Source organism: Balaenoptera physalus (genome assembly GCF_965194825.1).
Source record: "Balaenoptera physalus genome assembly, chromosome: 1".
In the NCBI taxonomy this organism is placed as follows: domain Eukaryota; kingdom Metazoa; phylum Chordata; class Mammalia; order Artiodactyla; family Balaenopteridae; genus Balaenoptera; species Balaenoptera physalus.
This window is the reverse complement of record NC_138882.1, coordinates 35,312,643-35,335,477: the sequence shown is the minus strand read 5'-3', so window position 1 is coordinate 35,335,477 and position 22,835 is coordinate 35,312,643. Positions and strand designations below refer to the sequence as shown.

General features: G+C 39.1%; 1 long non-coding RNA gene across 1 annotated transcript; it reads right to left on the bottom strand.

Moving 5' to 3' along the window:
- Nucleotides 1–1,459: 1,459 nt before the first annotated feature.
- Nucleotides 1,460–19,137, bottom strand: LOC309646484. The gene is made up of 2 exons (XR_014255399.1): nucleotides 2,129–19,137; nucleotides 1,460–2,059 (listed from the first exon to the last, which is right to left on the bottom strand). It is a non-coding gene; the product is annotated as an uncharacterized lncRNA (long non-coding RNA).
- Nucleotides 19,138–22,835: the final 3,698 nt, after the last annotated feature.

Below are 22,835 nucleotides of genomic sequence, written 5' to 3'. Positions count from 1 at the left end.
AAAGACACTTGTTTACAGTTTGAGACCTAAAACAAGAAAGCAGAACTTCACCTCTTTCAACCTGTAAAAAAATAAACAGAAACCTCAGTTGAATAGAGTGGGGGACAAGAAGGGGAAGCTCTCACCCCTGGGATGATAGCAGAGCCCAAAAGGAAAAAGGAAGACTCCTCATCTTTCTCAGCAAGGAGCCAATGAAAAGCCATGGACTCTTTGTTTGCTACAGCCCTCCCAATTTCCTTTTCCTCCTTGTCAAGTACCCTTCCATTGCCATGTGGGGACTTGCACATGGCACACCATGTTCACAGACCTCGAATTGCAATTCTCTGCTGTTTCCGAATAAACCCATCTTTGCTGGAGAAATATCTGGCAGTCTATTTGTTTTAGGTCAACAAACCTTGGGAGGGAATATGCATGTTGTCCAATTCCAGTTTTTCCCAAACTGTGCATGCATATGTCCATGAATGACGAAAAGTGCTGAGAGTATTGATTTTGAGGTTACAAATAAATTTTAGCTAGTAGGCAAATTCACAAACACACAATCTAAAAATAGTGAGGATCAACTATGTGTATGCATGTACAAATTACAAAATAAAAGTTGTGTAATTTTGGTGATTCCACTGATGAGTTAGTTAAATGCTGATATGTTTACATTTAAAACTGGCATTTGTACAATATAAAGTTGAATGGTAAAATTATGTTAACAATTTAAAATTCAAGCTTTACTTAGAATGACATTAAGTAGTAAGTGAAAAAACACAAGTCAAGGGACTAGAAGAAAGGAAAGAGTTTTCTATTTTAGCACCTCTGACAACACTGTTTTTTCCTGATTTTTGAATAAGGGGTCCCACTTTTTCATTTTGCATTGGGCCTCACGAGTTATCTATGTGGCCCTGTTCCCAGGGGCCTTCTTTCCCTGTCCTCCAGTTTATGTGCTTGCCCCAGTGTTGTGTATTGGTTTGATATGATTTCAAATCCAGGTGTTTATGACCTAAGTGAAGTTGTTTTAATCTACTTGTTTATGACTAAGACAAAAAATGTTGTTTTTAGAAGTAAAGTTGTTTTGATATGAGAATGAAGTAAGCTGTGTCAGGATGTCATCATCTCATCTGTTGTTGATAAGCAGTCAGTAGCTTAATGGCTGAAGGATCGGGAAGGGGGCTTTTCCATAGAACATGTGGAGAAGGAACTATGGCCAGGGAACATTTAGACTATGAGTACTGAGATTTTTGTCTGGGCAGAGCTACTCTTTATTAACCTAGTTCTCCAAAGACCTTGGGGCATTGGCCCCTGCTTTGGTAAAGGCAACTTCTTTATTGGCAGTGGTGACCAACTGCTGGGAGACCAGCCAGCCTGCCAACACAACCACCATCGTTCCCTAGCAACGTGCTTTAGCAACCAGGGACTTTTATTTTTGCGCTGGCGTCGGATGTCAACTCTTCCAAGAAATCAAAACTCATAGTAAAGGTATTCCCTCAACTAAATTTGGACTTTATTTTTTTCATCTCCCCTTGCCTGGAGCAATCTATCATTGGTTTGGAGTATGTTCATTCTTTCTTTTTTTTTTTTAATTAATTAATTAATTTATTTTTGGCTGTGTTGGGTTTTTGTTTCTGTGTGAGGGCTTTCTCTAGTTGCGGCAAGCGGGGGCCACTCTTCATCGTGGTGCGCGGGCCTCTCACTATCGCGGCCTCTCTTGTTGCGGAGCACAGGCTCCAGACGCACAGGCTCCAGACGCACAGGCTCAGTAGTTGTGGCTCACGGGCCTAGTTGCTCTGTGGCATGTGGGATCTTCCCAGACCAGGGCTTGAACCCGTGTCCCCTGCATTGGCAGGCAGACTCTCAACCACTGCGCCACCAGGGAAGCCCAGTATGTTGTTTCTTTACTGGCTTATTAAGAGACACTCTCCTGTATGCTATTGGCTTGTGAAATCATTGTAATTCCCACAGTGAACCTGTGTTAAATAAAATATTTAACAAGAACAATCTCAGTCTCTGAGCATAACTTGCCACGCCCAAACAAAGTACTGAGTCTCTTTACCCCAAGAAACACATCCTTTACCTCCTTTACCTCAAGAAACACATCCTTTACCTCCTTTACCTCAAGAAACACATCCTTTACATCCTTTACCTCTTTACCTCAAGAAACACATCCTTTCTCACAAAGAGAGCTCTGGCTCCCTCAGTCCTTCACTCTCCCCAGCACTCTATGCCCCAAGCCTAGGTTTTGCAGGCTTCAGTGTCAGCTGGACAGACAATAAATGACCATCCCTACCTATGCTAGTAGATTCCTATAGAGAAAGACAGGCCCAGTCCAAAGGTCAAACAGATAAAGACTCTTCCATCTATGTTTCCTTTTTCTATTATATCAGTACAAGATACAGACCTCTGGCTGGTTCCTTTAACTAGTCAATCTATTAAAGTAATAAAATCTAAAACCATGTAAGTTTCAAATGAGACATGGGGAAAAGGTTTATAATCTCAGAGTGGCAAAGGTCTTTCTAAACATGAACCCAAACTTAGAAAGCTATAAAGAGAAAGATTGATAAATTTGACTACTGTATTAGTTTTCTGAGGCCATAAACTTAGTGGCTTAAAACAACATAAATTTATTATCTTACAGTTCTGGAAGTCAGATGTCTGAAATGAGTCTCACAGGACTAAAATCAAGGTATCAGCAGAACTATATTCCTTCAGGAGGCTCCTTGCCTTTTTCAGCTTCTAGAGACTGACTGCATTCCATGGCTCATGGCCTTTTTCCTTCATCTTCAGAGCACACACTCCAACCCTATTTCTGTTGTTGTATCTCCTTTTTTTTGGCGGTGCCACGCAGCTTGCGGGATCTTAGTTCCCCGACCAGACATTGAATCCAGGCCCAGGCAGTGAAAGTGCCTAACCACTGGACCACTGGGAAATTCCCTACACCTCCTTTTCTGATTCTCACCTCTCTTGTCTCTTGTCTCCCTCTTATAAGGACCCTTGTGATTACATTGGGCCCACTCAGATAATCCAGGATAATTTCCCCATCTGAAAATTATTAACTTAGTCACATCACATAGTCCTTTTTACCACGTGGGGTAACATATTCACAAATGCCAAGGATTGAGACATGACCATCTTTGGGAGGGACATTATTTTGTCTACCACAACTACATAACAGATTAACATATCTGATGATAGATGAAGCTGATAGCATCTGAAACTCTGTTATAAGATTCAGAAAAGTAAAATGATATGTGCACACATAGGCATACACACACATCTGGGTTTTAAAAGAAAAACTGAGAGTAGGAAGATGGCTGCTAGGCCTGGCACATTTGCTGGTTTCTTGATAAACTGATTTAGATTATGTACCAGATAGGGTATTAATTTAGTGGAGGTGCTTCCTTTCCTGGAAGTCACAGCAAACATCAAAGCAGAAAGCAACCACGTAGAGCCACCAATGCCCTGGGAGATACCAGGCAGACACATCAGGGGAGGTCTCCAGTTGGCTAAATTTATTAAAAAATCCCTGAGTAGCTTACACTTAGATGCTTAGAATCTCTGACAAAAAGCTTGGGTTTGTCACAGGTGTGCTGGCTAACCCTGATTCCCTATAAGAGGTATGTGTTCTTGATAATCTCAGATCAAGACATAAGTCTCTAAGTGTGTTCTAATTTTGCAGAATCTCTCACACAAAAAATACGTATTCATCTGCTGCTGAGTGGAGCGCTCTGAAAATGCCAGTTATGTCAAATTGGTTGATAGTGTTGTTCAGGTCATACATATCCTTATTGATTTTCCTTCTACTGGTTCTATCAACTACTCAGAGAAGAGTGTTGAAATCTTCAAATGTAATTGTGGATTTCTCTCTCTATCCTTTCAGTTCTACCCATTTTGTCTTCATGTATTTTGAAGCTCTATTGTTAGTTGCATGCATGTTTAGGATTGTTATGTCTTCTTTTTTTTTTAATTTATTTTTATTTATTTATTTTTGGCTGCTGTGGGTCTTCATTACTGCGCACAGGCTTTCTCTAGTTGCAGCGAGTGGGGGCTACTCTTCGTTGTGGTGCGCAGGCTTCTCATTGCAGTGGCTTCTCTTGTTGCAGAGCACAGGCTCTAGGTGTGAGGGCTTCAGTAGTTGTGGTGCGTGTGCTTAGTAGTTGTGGCTCGAGGGTTCTAGAGTGCAGGCTCAGTAGTTGTGGTGCACAGGCTTAGTTGCTCCGCGGCATGTGGGATCTTCCCGGAGCAGGGCTCGAACCCATGTCTCCTGCATTGGCAGGCGGATTCTTAACCACCGCGCCACCAGGGAAGCCCCTGTTATGTCTTCTTAGTGAATTGACTCTTGTCATTATTTAATGTCCCTCTTTATTGCTGGTAATATTCCTTGTTCTGAAGTCTACTTTATCTGACATTAATATAGCCACTACCTACCCCCCTTCCTTCCTTCCTTCCTTCTACCCTTCCTTCGTTCTTTCTTTCCTTTCTTTCACTTAAAAAATGTTTAACCCTTTTTATTTTGAAGTAATTTTAGACTTACAGGAAAATTCCAAAAATAATACAGAGATTTCCCACATATCCTTCATCCAACATTCCCTAATATTAACATCTTGCATAACTGTGATATGCGATAAAAACTGAGAAGTTAACCTTGGTACAATATTACTGACTAAGCTGTACACTTTATTTGACTTTTATGAGCTTTTGGCCAATGTCCTTTTTCTGTTCCAGGATCCATTCCAGGATCCCACAGAACATTTAATTGTATATCTTCTTAGGCTTCTCCAGTCTGTGGAAGTTCATCATTCTTGCCTTGTCTTTCATGATTTTGACACTTTAAATGAACAGTACCTGTCAGTTATTTTGCAAAATATTCCTTGATTTGTGTTTGATGTTTTCTCATCATTAGATTGAGGTTTTACATCTTTCAGCATGATGTGCCCTTCTCAGTACATTATATCTGCAGGTACATGATGTCAATATGTCTTATTACTGGTGATGTCTAACTTGATCACTTGATTTAGGTGGTGTCTGCAAGATTTCTCCACTGAAAATTGACTGTTTTTGGCTTTGTAATAAATAAATATCTGGGGGAAGATACACTGAAACTATTCTCATACCTAATTTCTCCTCAATTTTTCTCCCATTAATTTTAGCATCTATTGGTGAATCTTGTCAGTGACAATTAATACAGTCATCTCATAATGATAATTTTCTATTTCCTTCATTCCCTCTACAATTATTAACTGGCATTTATCTGTAAGGGAGAGCCATTCCTTTTCTCCTACCAGCTTTCTTTTCGATTAGTGTTTGCAGATTATATCCCTTTCTGTACTTTTACTTTCAACCTATCTGTGTCTTTATATTTAAAGTGGGTTACAGTTGACCCTTGAACAATGTGTGTTTGAACTGCATGAGTCCACTTATATGCAGATAATTTTCAATAGTAAATACATGGTCTGTGGTTGGTTGAATCCATGGATACTCAGGGCCAACTCTAAGTTATATAAGGATCAACCTCCTCATTGTTCAAAAGTCAACTGTATTTGTATGTAGCCTATGTTGTGGTAATTTTAAGAAATCACTTATTGAAATGAAATATAATAATATAAAATTAACACTTTTAAAGTGAACAATTCAGTGATATTTAGTACAATTTACAATTTACAATGTTGTGCAACCGTGATGTGGTCTTTTTAAAATACAGTCTGACAATCTCTGCCTTTTAATTGGTATATTTAGACAATTTACATGTAATATAATTATTAATATGATTGGATTTAGGGTTACCATTTTATTATTTGTTTTCTGCTTTTCCTTTCTATTTCTTTTTCTGTTTTTGTCCCCCACTGCTCTGCTTTCTTTTTGATTATTTGAATATTTTTTATTATTTTACTTTATCTGTTAGCCTTTTGGCTATATTGTTTTGGATTTTTATTCTAGGGGTTGCTCTAGGAAATTCAGTATATATATCTAACTTTTCACAGTTACTCAGAGTAAATATTTTACTACCTCAAATAATATGTAGAAGCTTTTAACCATATAGGCCTCTTTACCCTTTCTCCTTTATACTACAGCTGTCATATGTATTATAGGAACATTTGAAAACTCCAACAGACAATGATATAGTTTTTGCTTTCACTCAGTCATATATATTAAAGAAACATGAGAGACAAAAAATAGACTTTTATATTTACCTAGCTATTAACCACTCCTGTTGGTCTTTCTTTCTTCTTAAATTTCCAAGTTTCCCTCTAGCATTGTTTCCCTTAAGCTTCAAGAACTTCCTTTCTTCCTGTTCTTTTAGAATAAGTCCGTTGATGACAAATTTTCTTAGTTTTCTTTCATTTGAAAATGTCTTTTTTTTTTTTTTTTTTGGCTGTGCCGCACAGCTTGCAGGATCTTAGTTCCCTGATCAGGGGTTGAACCTGGGCCATGGCAGTGAAACCACCAAGTCCTAACCACTGGACCATCAGGGAATTCCCAAAAATGTCTTTATTTAGCCTTCATTACTGAAGAATATTTTTGTTGAATGTAGGACTCTGGGTTGACAGATATTTTAGTACTTTAAAGATTTTGTTCCACTGTTTTCTAGCCTCCACAGTTTCTGTAACAGAGATGAACAAACCTGACTCCATATTGTATCTATTCAATATGCTCTAACCTTTGTGCTCTGTTGCCTGTGCTTAGTCATGCTGGCTTTGCACCTTTTGCAAAAGAATGTTGCCTATAGTCTGAAATATACAGGATAGTCCATTCTCAAGGCTCTGACCTTTAAAGGTGTAACACTTTTCCTTTAAAAAGTTGCAGAACAGAGAATAACATTTGTCTTGTTGGAGGTTTATAGGAACATTTTGACCAGACCTACGTGGACAGCTGCAAGAACAAGGGTTCCAGCACCAAGAAGTTTGCAGCAACCAACTTCACTCCCTCCCCTTTTAGTATAAAAGAAGCCTGAATTCTAACTCAGGTAAGATGGTTCTTTGGGACACTAGTCCACCATATTCTTTGTCTGCTGGCTTACTGAATTAAATTGTTATTCTTTGCCCCAACACATCATCTCTTGATTTACTGGCCTGTTGTGCAACAAGCAGTACAAGGTTGGACTCAGTAACATTTCTGATGAGATATCTGCTGTAATTCAAATAGTTGTTCATCTCTGTGTCCGCTATATTTCATTTTTCTCTAGCTGCTTTGAAGAATTTTCTTTATATTTTGTTTTTAGCAGTTTAATTATGATGTGTCTTCATGTGTGCGGTTAGGGGTTTTGGGGTTTTGTTTTTTTTTGTTGTTGTTGTTGTTTTAGTTTTTCCTGTTTGGGGTTCACCGAGCTTCTTGAATCTGCAAATTTATATCTTTCATTAAATTTGGGAAGTTTTAACCTATTATTTCTTCTAACATATTTCTGCATCAATCTGTCTTTCCTCTTCTTTGGAACTCCAATGTCATAAATGTTACAATTTTTTTAATTTTTTTTATTCCACAGAAACCTGAGATACTGTTCATTTTTCATCCCAACTGTTTTTCTCTTTGTTCTCCAGATTGAATACATTCTATTGATCTACTTTCAGGTTCCTTGATTCTCTCTTTTATAATCTCCATTCTGCTGTTAGCCCATCAAATGAATTTTTAAATTTCATGTGCTATATTTTTTCAGTTTAAAAAATTTTCTGTTTGGTTCTTTTTTACAGTTTTTATTTCTCTTCCAAGAACTTCTATTTTTCTATTCACTTCAGGTATGTTTACCTTTAGCTCACGAAGCATGGTTACCATAGCTGCTTTAAAGTCTGTGTGATAATTCCAACATCTGGGTCATCTTGTGGTTGACATTTGTTAATTGTCCCTTGAGAACTGGTCACACTTACCTTTTCTTTTTATGTAAAGTAATTTTAGATTATATGCTAGACATTTTTAATATTATGCTGTATAAGGTCTGGGTCCAGTTAAACTCCTCTTAAGAATGTTGATTTTTTTTCATTATAGCAGACAGTCAACCTAGTTAGGGTCAGACTGCTAGTTCTGCTTCACCTTCTGTGGGCAGTAGTTTCAATCTCAGTTCAGTTCTCAAAGCCTTTGCTGTACTGATTTCAGTCTGTCCCATGCAAGCACAGTTCAACATCAGCCCATGACATGTATAGGTTCATACACAGAATTAAGTGATCCCTTCTCCAGTTCTGTCCTCCTCATGAGTCCTCTCACACTCTCAGGCCCTCAGGGCCACCTTTTCCAGTTCCTCTGACCAGATAGGATTTTAACTGGAATTTTAATTGCCTACATTACCATCAAAGTACAGCTTTGGGCCCCATTTCCACAACTAGGGCCCCATTTCAAAGAAAAGGTAAGAGAGGAAAAAAATGAGGATCACATACACATACTCTCTTCAATCCTCTTTTCCTGTTTCTTCTTTTTAGAAAGATGGGGTTTCTACTACAAGTTTAGCCTCTTCTGCCACCACCACACAGTTTTATAACTGGTACCTGCCCTCCGGTCAAAGCTATGAGAAAAAGGAGGAAATTTTTTAAAAAACAAAAAATTCACATCTGTATGCCTCATTTCTCTAAGTTTTGACTTCTCTTGACAATTTATCTTCTTTTGTTTACTTTCCAGATCCTCATGTAGTTGCTTTTCATGTTGTGTCCAGAGTTATTAGCTGAATCCATAGGAGACGGAGGATGTAGTGGTCTTATTCCATCTTGGAAAGAACCAGAAGCTTCACCTTTATTATTTTTTATGTTTGAGTTATTTGATTAAAAAAAAAATGTTCTGGCTTATTCAGCCTGATACAGAGTTCATTCTGCAGTCTCTTGTATCTTCTGTCAGATATAGTTTCTCCCAGGATTAAAGCAGGTTTGATAATATTCATTGAAATGTGATGGTTGGGATGTTACATAAAAAGGTTGAGAACCACTGAGCTGACAAGCTATAGTTCATCTTCAGTTAGTTACAGCCACTCTGTTAGCCAAAGGTCAGCATAAACACATTCAGCTGGCCACCTCACTAGGGTTTGGGCCAGTGTTGATTTTTTTTAATGCTATTCTCAACAGGCTTAGCCTCTTAATTAATTAGAGAATTAAAATTTTTTGTTTGGTTCTTTTTTATATATCTTAAGCCCTATTAGGTTGTATTGTCTGTGTGCCCAGGGATACCAAGCAGTTCTTAAAACAAACAAACAAAAATAATTAATTAATTAACCCTTAATCGACTCCCAGAAGCCCATGTAAGGAAGAGAGACTGTTTTATGCCTTTGCACAGTTACTCTTTGCACAGTTAGCCTGTGTTCAGGTCTGGATGATGGGGGAAGAGAAGACTCTTCATGTGTCAGTCAGTCCATCAAATTCAATCAACAGACCCCATCAACACTGAATAAGTCATCTGATGCTCACTGTCTCACATGACACTTTGGCAATACATGGATGGGTCTGAGGGCTTAGAAAACCAACTGCTGGTAGATCTGTCCTGCAGTCTTGGGGTATGTCTGAGCAGTCCCAAGCCCTCTTCACCATCACACTTCCTGAAGCACTGTAGTAGGCACTTTCACAAATATTATCTTGTTTCATAGGCAAAGACTTATCTGGATGCCAATTTGTGGGGCCTTGGATGGCCCTGGGCTACCTCACAGTTGAAAAATCTGCTTGAGCTAATATGCAAGTTGACAGCCAACACTTGGGGCAAATTTTTTACCATTCTTTTTACCAAAAATCCTTGATCTCTTAATTGTGGGAAAAGGCTCCACCTTCGATGTAAAGTTCTTCAGGAAACCTTTGCCTTTGGCAGAGTCTATATTCTCAACAGTTATACTAGTCTTAGAGGATATCAGGGATGACTCCTGGGTTTGGGGCCTAAGCAAATAGATGATGAGCAGATGGTATGTCATTTGCTGTGGTGGGGAAGACTGAGGAGAAACAAGTTTTGGAGTGGGGAATTAAGAGCTCTGCTTTGAATATATTATGTTTGTTTGATATATTTTAGAGAGCCGAGTAGAGATGTGAAGTAGGTAATTAGATGAAAGTTTGGAGTTTAGGGAGGCACAAGCCCGTAGACAGTATTTAAAACCATGGAAGGGGAAGTGGTCCCCTAGGGAGAGAATCAGGATAGAGGAAAGATGGAGATGCAAGTCCCAGTTTTGGAGCTCCATCATTTGAAAGTTGGAGAAAAGAGCCAGGCAAAGAGACTGATTGCCTGATGCTATAGGAGGAAGACTATGAGAGTACGTTGTCATAGAAGCCATGTGAAGAGAGTGTTCCCAAGAAGGAATGGTCATCCATGGCCAACGATGCTGAGAGGTTAAGTGAGAAGGGGCATGGAGATGTTCTTTGGATTTGCCAACATAGAGCTCATAGTGACTTCAGTTTCTCTGTCAGTAAAATGGGTTGTTCTGAGGATTATAGATTATAGAAAGTCTATATCTAAGATGTCATTAGCCTGAGTTCAAATGATTTTACTTTTTTTTAATTGAGGTATAGTTGATGTACAATATTATATAAGTTTCAGGTGTACAACATAGTGATTCACAATTTTTAAATGTTATATTCCATTTATAGTTATTATAAAGTATTGGCTATATTCCCTGTGTTGTACTATTTATCCTTGTAGCTTATTTATTTTATATATAGTAGTTTGTACCTCTTAGTCCCCTTCCCCTATCTTGCTCCTCCCCCTTTCCCTCTCCCCACTAGTTTGTTCTCAACATCTGTGAGTCTGTTTCTTTTTTGTTATAATCACTAGTTTCTTTTATTTTTTTGATTCCACATATAAGTGATATCACACACCGTGGACAAAGAATGTCGCCTGCCATTTCAGTAAACAAAGGATGTTGCAGCCATAAAGCCATCGGCTACTGCAGCAGCCCCTGATGGTGCAACCTGAGGGGAATTCAGGATGGAGAAAAACAGGATACTGGCCCTAGATAGTTAAAATGCATATCAAAAGAATAATTTCAATGAGCCCAGACTCTTGCATCTTCCTATACATAGAAAGGTACTAAAATCATTGCTTGAGATGTCAGTAATCTTTTGATGTTTGAATACATGGGGTTTTTTTTTCCAGCAAAAACTCCTATATATACTGGCTCCTCTCTTTCCTCCTTGGAACAGTCCCTCAGAGCTATCTGAGAGGCTGTATTCCAGGTTTAAGTCCTCAGTAGGTCTGCCAAATAAAACATAATTCTCAACTTTTAGGTTGTGCAATTTTTTTTTCAGTTAACACAGTGTTTGTCTTTCTCAGTCTAAATGATTTTACTTTTGCAGTGATGTTCTATCAGTGATTCTCAAACTTTAATATTTATTTGAATCACCTGGAGGGCTTGTTAAAATACAGTTTTTCTGATTCAGTAGGTCTGAGAATTGTACTCCTAACAACACTCCAGGTATTGCTGAGTCTCTACCTGTTTGACAAATAAGAAGCTACAGCCTTTTCCAGGGGTTACTTTCTGCTCCTGCTTTTGAGAATGCCCATGACGCCTATATGTCCATAAATAGGCCTGGTTACTGCTTGTTACTGCAGCCCATTGGTGAAAAGGAGACTAAAATACACTTTGAGCTGGGCCCAATTTCTGGTCCCTAACCACCCCTCATAGACACCACTCTGACCAAGTCATTCATGCCCTCTGGCCTCTGCCCCAGCGTGGGCAGCCAGGCACCTGCTGCCACTGCTAATAATGGAACCACAGATCCACCACTCAGTAGAGCTAGAAATCCATCAACGGCACTGCTATCAGTTTCTTGGCTTAAACCCCAGAAATCCTGAAGGAATAAAACCCTAGTCTACTGACTCCTAAAGGCCTTAGTTTAGACCTCTCTAGGTTTCCACAGACAGCACAACTTTAGTGAAATGGGAGGGAACATACTCCATTTCAACTAAACCCAAGGCAAAACTGCCTGGCTCTGAAAGTGGTAAGCTCATTCAATTCACATTCATACACTCCTCCGGAGTCACCACCACTCAGTACACTGTCAAAGGGACTCCCCTTTAGACCTTTGAATTGAATTTAGGTCACTGGCCCAAGTCCATTTTACCCTGTAGGGATTTTCCTGTTAGGAATCTGATTGTCCTTTCCTGAAAACTTACTTTGCCTGGGCCTTCCCCATTAATCAGTCATGCTGTTTTTGTTAGTTTGTTTGTTTAAGTTTATTTATTTATTTATTTTAATTTTATTTATTTATTTTTTGGCTGCCTTGGGTCTTCGTTGCTGCACGCGGGCTTTCTCTAGTTGTGGCGAGCGGCGGCTACTCTTCGTTGCAGTGCGCGGGCTTCTCATTGCAGTGGCTTCACTTGTTGTGGAGCACAGGCTCTAGGCATGCGGGCTTCAGTAGCTGCAGCACATGGGCTCAGTAGTTGTGGTGCATGGGCATAGTTTCTCCGCGGCACGTGGGATCTTCCCGAACCAGGGATCGAACCTGTGTCACCTGCATTGGCAGGCAGGTTCTAAACCACTGCACCACAAGGGAAGCCCCATCAGTCATGGTTTTGTAACCTTAAATCTCAGTGGGGTCAGAGTTCCTGTTCCCTCTGTTTCGTGGGATGGATTAGTTTCTAAATAAATTCATGGCTGCAGAAAGATACAAGGGATTCCACCAGAATCCACCAACCACAGCAATCAAACCCCAAAAGCAAATAGATGCACTGGGGGAGGGGCATTGTTAAACTCTCAGCAAAAGCTCAAGGTCCACCCAGGCCTGTAAAACACTTAGCATGTACATGGTACAGATGTTCAACAAATGGTAGCTATTACTATTATTGCCTGTTTCTGCCTATAAACTCTCCTTCTCCCCAAACCAGTTTCCTCTTAGGCTTTCCCTACCCATCCCAGGGCCACAGCTCTAATCGTAGTCCTCATCTCTTTATACCCAAATTGCTCCCAACATCTGACTATCTAATCTCTCCCCCTCCAGCCTCTCTCTCTCCCAGTCCATTTTGTCATGTCATTCCCTTGCACAAGCAACAGTGGTTCCTTATTTGTAATTATCCAAATTCCTCTCCCTGGCCATTAAACCCTATTCCCCTATGTATGCAATCTTAGCATTTACTCCCCCAAATTCATTCAAACACATATTGAATGCCTTGAGGCACTGGGGCTATGAAGATGAGCAAGATGTTGCTGTTCTCAATGAGTTTACAGTGTGTGGGAAGAAACAAATTAGCAATAAGCCAATTCCTAAACCATGTGACAAAGCACAGGCTGCTGGAACTCAGAGGTAACCAGTCAGTAGGTTGACTGAGGGTGGAAAAAAGGAATTTGGGGGCAGAATAAACTACATGTGTAAAAGTACGGGGGCTTGAGAAGTAGGACACATTCAGGTTACTGCAGGTTATTCAACAAGACAAAGCAAAGAACTGGAGGAGAGTGGACTAGCAAGTTTTCGGGATGAATAGGTAGGCAGGAGTAAGATTTTTAATAATAATAGATATTAATAGAAGCTTAGAATTTATCCTAAAGGCAATGAACAGGATTGGAGGGATTTTCAATAGGGGAGTAATGTTTAATTTTAACATACAGGTTTGGAATTGTTCTGATTCATAAATAAGTCCAAATTAAGGGGCATATTATGTGTTTTGAAGAGCTTATCAGTACAATACAGAGAGATCACGTGTTTGTGAACATGGAAGAGAGGGTAAGAGGAGTGACCAGTATATCTTCAGTAACACCATGTATACCAATGTAGAAAACCATATTTAGCCAGCCTATCAGGGAATACAAAACTAAAACCATTACTAGTATAACCTTCCTTCATTTTGCATAAAACTGTGTATCTGCAAAGAATGAGTGATAAAGAAGCTTGGAGAAGCAAGATAGCTTCCAGTCAGTATAGGACAATCCAAGTGAATTGTGCCTCTTTTCATGAAATGGATTATATTACCTATTAAAATTATATGCATTTAAAAAATTTTGCGTAGAGTAATACATAAACATGGTATAAAATTCAAACACTATAAGCCAGTGAAAGTAAGCTTCCTCCCATGCTACATAGGAGATTTCCCCTGTCTCCTTGTCCCTCCCTAGAAGTAACTACTGTTTAAGTCTATTAAAAAAATCTTTCAGAGATGTTCTGTGATATACAAGTGGTATATCATAGAATATGCTCTTTTGCATGTTCATGCACATTAATACACAGAGGTACATAGTACAAAGCACATCATTCTTCTTCATGACAGCATAGAAATTCATTGTATGTCTGTACTATTTTTGTACTTAGCCATTATATTATTTATAGGCATTTAGGTTATATCATATCCATGTACATATGTTCACTTTTGCTCACGTGTATGTACAAGGATAGGATAAACTTTTAGATGTAGAATTTCTGGGTCAAAGTATAGGGAAGTCATTTTTTAAAAACTAGTTTTTATATAATAAAAGTAACACATATATAGTAAAATAATATTTGAATCAGTACAAAAAAATATAATAAAAGTCTCCATTCCACCTCAGACATCCAGCTCCTCTCTCTTCAATTAACCACCATTAATAGATTCTTCCAGAAACTTTTCTGTGCATAAGTAAGTGTGTGTGTGTGTGTGTGTGTGTGTGTGTGTGTGTGTGTGTGTGTTGTTTACATTATACTTGCATTTTAGAAAGAGAAATTCTGTGGTAGGGAAAAATTCTGTTTGGAAGGGAGACTAAAGAGAGGGCTAGATGGACAGGCAGCAAAAGCAGAGAGGAGGCTGGGGCAGCAATCTGGAAAGTGAGCAACAAGTGATAAAGGCCTAAACTAAGCAGAAGAAATGGGAATGGAAAAGAAAAAGGAATATTCAAGAGATATTTAGGAGGTAAAGTCAATAGGATTTCCTAAGTATTTGGATATGGAAGGTGAGAAAAGAGAGAAGTCCTCATTGATTCCCAGATTTCTTTTTTTTTCTTTTTTTTTGAATATTTATTTATCTGGCTGCACTGGGTCTTAGTTGTGGCACGTGGGATCTTCGTTGCCGCATGCGGGATCTTTTTTTTTTAGTTGCGGCATGTGAACACTTACTTGAGGCATGTGGGATCTTGTTCCCTGACCAGGGATTGAAGCCGGCCCCCCTGCATTGGGAGCGCAGAGCCTTAGCCACTGGACCACCAGGGAAGTCCCCATTCCCAGATTTCTGACCTCAGTAACTGGGTGGGTGGTGAGTGGCACCATCCACTAAGACAAAGGCTTCAGGAGGAAGTATAGATGTTGGGGACAAGATGATGATTTCAGTTTTTGTTTGGAATTTAAAGTGCCTCTGAAACATCCGAACAAAGATTCCTAAAGCCAGTTGGAGAGAGATCTGGGTCAGAGATACAGATCTGAGAGTCACCACATATAATTAATTCATAGTCGAAACCAAGAAAATGGATGAAATAACCCACGGAGAGAATGCAGAGTGAGAAAAGATGAGGGCTGAGGACTGAATCACAACTAAGTGAGAGATGATAGAGAAGGGGAAACCTACAAAGGAACTAGAGAACAGGCAGCCAGAGAATTTGGAAGGAGACCGAGATAGAATTTTGTCCTTTAAACCATGGGAGGAGGAGTTTAAAGAAAGAAAATGGTGAGTGAGGCCAAATGATTGCATAATGATTTGGAGTTGGACAGACCTGGGTGTAAATCCTAGTTTTGCCACTTACCGACAATGACACCTTGGACACATCACCAGAACTTTATAAGCATTTGCAAAAAGAGATTAATAATATTACTTATCTAATAGAGTTATTGTCAGGATTAAATTGGATAATGTATATAAAGCTATTAGCACAATGTCTGGCACATAATAAACTATCAATAAATGCTGATTAATAAGAAAAATAAGCACAGAAAAGGATCCATTCAATTTAAAACTAATGACCCTACTACAGTAATTTCAGAGAAGCCACACAGATATAAATCCAAATGAAATATATGGAAGAGTGTATGAGAGGTGAAGAAAGAGCCAAGGAATTAGGCAATGAAGATAAAATGAGAAAGTAGATGTGCCAGAGGGAAACAAGGAATTGAGCATAATGTTCGCCTACACCCCCACCCCAGCCTTTTTAACAAATGGAATGGGGAGTCATGTATGTTACTAGCCTTTGGGGAACAACTTAGAGAGGGACAAGTTAAAATACAAGAGATAACTTGGATTGTGAGAATTCATGTTGTTAGAATGGCCATACTGCCCAAAGCAATCTACAGATTGAATGTGATCCCTATCAAATTACCCATGACATTTTTCACAGAACTAAAACAAATAATCCTAAAATTTATATGAAACCATAAAAGACCCAGAATTGCCATAGCAATCCTGAAGAAGAAGAAAGAAGCTGGAGGCATACCCCTCCCAGACTTCAAACAAAGAAGTCATCAAAAGTCATCAAAACAGCATGAAGGCACAAAAACAGACACTGGATCAATGGAACAGAATAGAGAGCCCAGAAAGAAACCCACATACTCACATTCAATTAATTTTTAACAAAGGAGGCAAGAATATACAATAGAGAAAAGACAGTCTCTTCAGCAAGTGGTGTTGGGAGAGTTGGACAGCCGCATGCAAATCAATGAAGTAAGAACACACCCTCATACCATACACAAAAATAAACCCAAATGGCTTAAATATTTAAATATAAGACATGCTACCATAAAACTCCTAGAAGAGAACATAGGCAAAACATTCTCTGACATAAATCACACCAAAGTTTTCATAGGCCAATCTCCCAAGGCAACATAAATAAAAGCAAAAATAAACAAATGGTACCTAATCAAACTTACAAGCTTTTGCACAGCAAGGGAAACCATAAACAAAATGAAAAGACAACCTATGGACTGGGAGAAAATACTTGCAAATGGTGCAACCAACAAGGGCTTTATTTCCCAAATATACAAACAGCTCATAAAACTCAATAACAAAAAAACAAACAACTCAATCGAAAAATGGGCAGAAGACCTAAACAGACATTTCTCCAAAGAAGACATACAGATGAACAACAGGCATATTGGAAGATGCTCAACGTCTCTAATTATTGGAGAAATGCAAATCAAAACTGCAGTGAGTACCACCTCACACTGGTCAGAATGGCCATCATTAAAAAGTCCACAAAAACAAATGCTGGAGAGGGTGTGGAGAAAAGGGAATTCTTCTACACTGTTGGTGGGAATTACGTTGCAGCCACTATGGAAAATAGTATGGAGGTTCCTTAAAAAACTAAATATAGAGTTGCCATATCATCCAGCAATCCCACTCCTGGGCATATATCTGGGGAAAACTATAATTTGAAAAGATACATGGACCCCAATGGTCATAGCAGCACTATTTACAATAGCCAAAACATGGAAGCAACCCAAATGTTCATTGACGGATGGATAAAAAAGATGTAGTGTACATATACACAATGGAATACTACCCAACCATAAAAAAGAATGAAATAATGCCATTTGCAACAACATGGATGGAACTAGAGATTATCATACTGAGTGAAGTAAGTCAGAAAGAGAAAAACAAATACCGTATGATATCACTTATATGTGGAATCTAAAATATGACACAAATCAACTTACTTATGAAACCAAAACAGACTCACAGACATAGAAAACAAACTTATGGCTACCAAAGGGGAAAGGCAGGGGGAGGGATAAATTAGGAGTTTGGGATTAGAAGATACACACTACTATGTATAAAAATAAACAAGGTCCTAGTGTATAGCACAGGGAACTATATTCAATATGCTATAATAAACCGTAATGGAAAAGAATATGAAAAAGAATATGTATATATATGTATAACTGAATCACTTTGCTGTATACCAGAAAGTAACACAACATTGTAAATCAACTATACTTCAATTAAAAAAAAATTTTTTTTTAAATACAAGAACCCTCTTAAGTGCTCATAGTGTCCCCCTCATACCCTAAAAGCAAAGACTCAAATGGGTCAAGATCACTCTTAGTGGAGCTGTCAGTAGAGAAGCTGCTGCATGTCTCTGGATGTACCCTACTCTGCAAGTGGGAGATTCAAAACTCTTCATGCAGAGCTCTTTGCAGCTGAACCAGGGTTGAGGTGACACACACGTGCCAGCTTAGAAAGAACTCCAGATAGTTTTAAGTGAGAAGAACAAGTCTCAGAATGGTATGTACAGTGTAGTGCCATTTTTTAGAAAACAATGACAATGGGGACTTCCCTGATGGTCCAGTGGGTAGGACTCCATGCTCCCAATGCAGGGGGTCTGAGTTTGATCCCCGGTGGGGGAACTAGATCCCGCACACGTGCTGCAACTAAGATTCTGCATGCTGCAGCTAAGGAGTCCACTAAGACCCGGCACAGCCTAAATAAATAAATAAATAAATATTTGAAAATAAAACAATGACAATAAAAGCTATGTCTTACCTTAAAAAAAAATAATACAAGAGACAAGAGGGGATCATGGGTAGGATCAATAAGGGACCACTCCTCGATTCTCCCATTGACTCTTTACTGTCATCACTCCTGCTGAACATCACCACTAGTTTAGCCTTTATGAAACACAAGTTTGCAAATATCACATCCTCTACCTTTCTGTCCCTGTTCCAAAGTCTTCAAAGGAATTCCTAATGTCCAAGGAATATTTTTCAAATGCCTTTCCAACATTCAAGGGCCTCCAAAATCTTTCTCCAACCTACTTTTACAATGTTCTCTCTTCCTATAATCTGTAGATTCTTACCCAGCTGAACTTCTCTCCTAGCTCCTCAGGGATCTCCCTAACATAGTCTTCACTTACCTCTCACTCTGTACTGCTTTAAGGTCAGCTTAGGTCTCACTCCCTCCAGGAAGTATTTCCTGGAACACTGCACTTTTCAATGACCACCTCTTCCTTTCTAGAACTAAAGTAGGGTTGCAGGCCAGGCCATGAAGTGATTTTTTTGTTTGTTTCATTTGAATCAGCTTAATCATAAATTTTCACATAAAAATCTGAATTTCTGGCTTCCATTGAAAAATCAGGCATTCCCTCCTGGCAAGTCTGGGCTGGAGTTGAATGTAACAGTGGGACCTTTAGCTAGAGCATGCATTCTCAAGTTTTATTCTTTTTTTAAAAAATAATTTTAAAAATATTTATTTATTTATTTACTTACTTGGCTGCGTCAGGTCTTAATTTGTGGCATGCAGGATCTTCATTGCTGCATGCGGGATCTTTTCATTACAGTGCACGGGCTCTTCGTTGCAGCACACGTGCTTCTCTAGTTGTGGCGCATAGGCTTCTCTCTAGTTGTGGCGCACAGGCTCCTCTCTAGTTGTGGCGCACAGGCTCCAGAGTTCACGAGCTCAGTAGTTGTAGCACGTGGGCTTAGTTGCCCCACAGCGTGTGGGATCTTAGGTCCCTGACCAGGGATCGAACCCACGTGCCTTGCATTGGAAGGTGGATTGTTAACCACTGGACCACCAGGGAAGTCCCTCGAGTTTTATTCTTACACCTGGCTCATCATTCTCATATACACACGTGCCTGGCTCTCGTAAGCATTTGAGTCTGTAATCCCAGGTCTAAACTGTAGCTGGACACTTGATGTACAATACATGGCAGTTATTTATCTTTACGTTTATCATGTCTTCTGGAAAAGTTCCACATGGGCAATTCCACATATTATGCCTATTTGGGATTCCTCACAATGCCTAGCACAGCAACCTAAACATAGAAGAATACTTAGTATAAGATAAATGGGAATGAGAACCTAATCTGCTTTTTCTTAACTAACCCATCACCCAACAGAACTACAGTTACCCCACTCCAAAATTAAATACCAAGGAAAAAATTCTATATAAGGAAATAAGAAAAGCACTGGGAGTGAAGAGGGGAAGGCAGTCCTAGGAAGGTTGATTTCAGTGACACCAGCTCTGGTCTTGCAGCTAGAGCAAGAAGTTTTAAATTTATCCATTGCAGTTAAAAGGTATTTGTGACTCCTGTGCAAGGCTCCTTGCTAGGAGACTCTGTTGGTTCCTATTTCCTTACTCATGTCAGACATTTGAGACCCAAAGGCAGGAAGAAAAAGAGGAAGGTTGATGGATAGTGGTGATGGACACTGGGTCAGAGAAGGGACTAGCTACTCATGTTGTAGTTCCCCTCCCATTCTGTTCTCTAATGTGGGAAGTACAAAAAGAGGGCTACTGCCAACTTGGAGCCCACAGAGTTGGCTAGAGCTTCAGAGGAGGGACAGGCCAGGATTTGAATCCAGATCATATGGCTCCACAGTCAACATACTATACCAAGAGAGGAGGATTTAGCATAAAGCTTAAGAAGTTTAACCTTCAGGCCCCTTACTTGCACAAGCCCCCTTCAAGGCTCTGGGCAAGGCCTTAGCAATATGCTCATGTGGTTATTATAACATTCCATAAGTAAGATATTTTCATAGCAATGACTAAGATCCTTGTTTCTTTTCACTCAGACTCTCTCTCCAATACCTTCCCCTTGTTCGACATTTTTGGGATCCTGCTAAGAGGAAGTTGAGTTGGGATACAAATATTTTGGGTTTTATTTATGTGTACAGTTACTTTCACTTAGAGTTAAGTTATTGCCAGACATCTAGGTGTAGAAATGGCTTTCAACAATACCCCTATTACCTGCTATGTAGACTCATCTGGCATTATGACCCAAAGTTGTAGGGCCAGAGGTCATATCTTGATATAAGTGGCATGTACATTGTGGAGGAGAGACAAGGTTTGAAATTTATGTAACCAGAAACTAATGTTTGGAAAAATCCTGAGCAGCCCCGTGGAGAGGTCCACATGGTAAGAAACTGAGGTCTATATGAGAGAGCTTGGAAATGGATCCTCTAGCCCCAGTCAAGCCTTCAGATGACTTGTAGAGATGGCCAACAACTTGATTGCCATCTCATGAGAGAACCTGAGCGAGAACCACCCAGCTAAACTGCTCCTGAATTCCTGCCCCATAGAAACTGTGAGGTGATAAATGTTCATTGTTTTAAGCTAGTAAATTTAGGGATAATTTATTATGTAGCAATAGATAACTAATATATCTAGCAAAAATGATTGCTCTCTCCTGGTCAAGAATATATTAAATAATTCAATATTAATTCTACGAAGTCTTAGTGCTTACATATGTAAGAAACTTGATGGAAGTTTCCCTAAATTTGACAACAAATCTATAATTTTCACCAATTTTGCCAATAAGCTGTGAAATAAGAGACTTTTCTAAACGATCATTGATAAAACTATTTTTTATTAAAAATTCCAGAGGGAAGACTGATGTATTTTTTATTCTCTTTATAGAAATATTACAAGATTGTCATATGAAGAGGCAATCAAAAACTATGCAGCTAAATATATAGAAAAGTCTTATAGAGGATTATAGAGTTTATTGGTAAAAAAAGTATGACTTTTTTGAGTTTGTAATATATATAGTACAAGATTTTTTTTTATGTGTAATTTATTGTGATTTCCTTTCCTAGTCTAAATAAATATTCACTTTTGAATCAATGTTTTCTCAATAATTTTGCATTATATTTCTAGAAGGCTCTACAAAACCTTTGCTCTCACATTGCACATCGTAAAATGTTTTGTCCATTATTTACTGAAGAGGTCTAAAGATTGTTTGAAATTCATTTAGAATCAAGGTGGAGTGTGAGTAGGGAAAATCTGGCATTGTGCCCTTGGTCTAGATAATTTATCCCCTTTTAACAAACAAGGGGCAAGCCCACATCCACCCCTGAGAATTCTGTTTGTATATATGGGGTGAGGTGGGGGGATCCCCATGTGGGTTCTCACCTGGACTTCAGAGGATTTCCTAACTAGTTCTCCCTCTTTTTAATAGCCAGAGGCTTTTAACTTCTGCACTCTTCAGTGTCCCTATTATTCCATTATTTTTCTTTTCCCCCTTGGGAGAGACTAATGGAGACGGAAACTGGATTATTTCCATCAAAAAGGAACTGGTGAAATTTACTGCAAAACAGCCTTACCATGGTATGAGAGCTGTTAAAAAGAATATGGTAGGCCTCTAAGCACTGATGACCATTAAAAGATATTCAAGATAAACGGTAAAGTGGAAGAAAAAAAGCAAGTTGCAAAACAATATGCATAGTTTTAGCCTGTTCTTATCCTGAAATTACTGTATTTCATTCATTCTGAGATGAACATCCTATCAAATTTTAATATCTCTGATCAATGGCCTGTCAGAGTTTAACTGGCAGTTTTTTCTCTTAGAGGCCTATAAAATAAGATGCACGTTATAATCAATGATACCTTAGATTTGATGAAATATAACTATTGTTAAAGAACAAATCTTGAACCGAGTAAATTTAAAGATGAAATTGGCTTTATTCAACGTTTCATGAACCAGGCAGCATCCATCCCATCTAACAAATAGAAGGAGGGAGTTGTATAAAATGGAAGGTTTTTACAGGCAGAAAGTGGGTGGGACAAGGAAGTTAAAAGTGGATTATTTGGGGGAAATTTACTTTTTCTTAGAGGAAGGTAGGGGGGAATCTTATCAGGCAGATTGCCTCACTAGTGCTGACCAGGCTGACTGGTTTAAAATTTCACTCCTGGGAGAGGCCGAAACTAGTTTGGTTACGTCTTAGGTCTTGGATGGGGCTTGAAAGTCCTAGGCTCGAAAACATTTCAGCTGTTTGGAAAGCCTTCTGTTAAACTGAAAAACCCTAGGTGTGTGGCACAGACAGAAACTGGTTACCAAGAACCTGCTTGTAGGGCTGGTTGACATGGCAATCAGAGTATTGTCATGTAATGCAGGGATTGGTGCTAGGATTCTAATGCTGTGGCTTCTCACTTTGAAAGGAGATAACAGCTCAAGTGTGAAGAGACTCACCCGTCTAACCTGATTCATATCCAGTCCTGGATTGGCTGGGACTCTCTCACTAAGCTGGTAGCTGGAGAAACAAGCCCAAGAGGAAATAAAAGGTGCCTGGAATCCCATCAGCTTTACC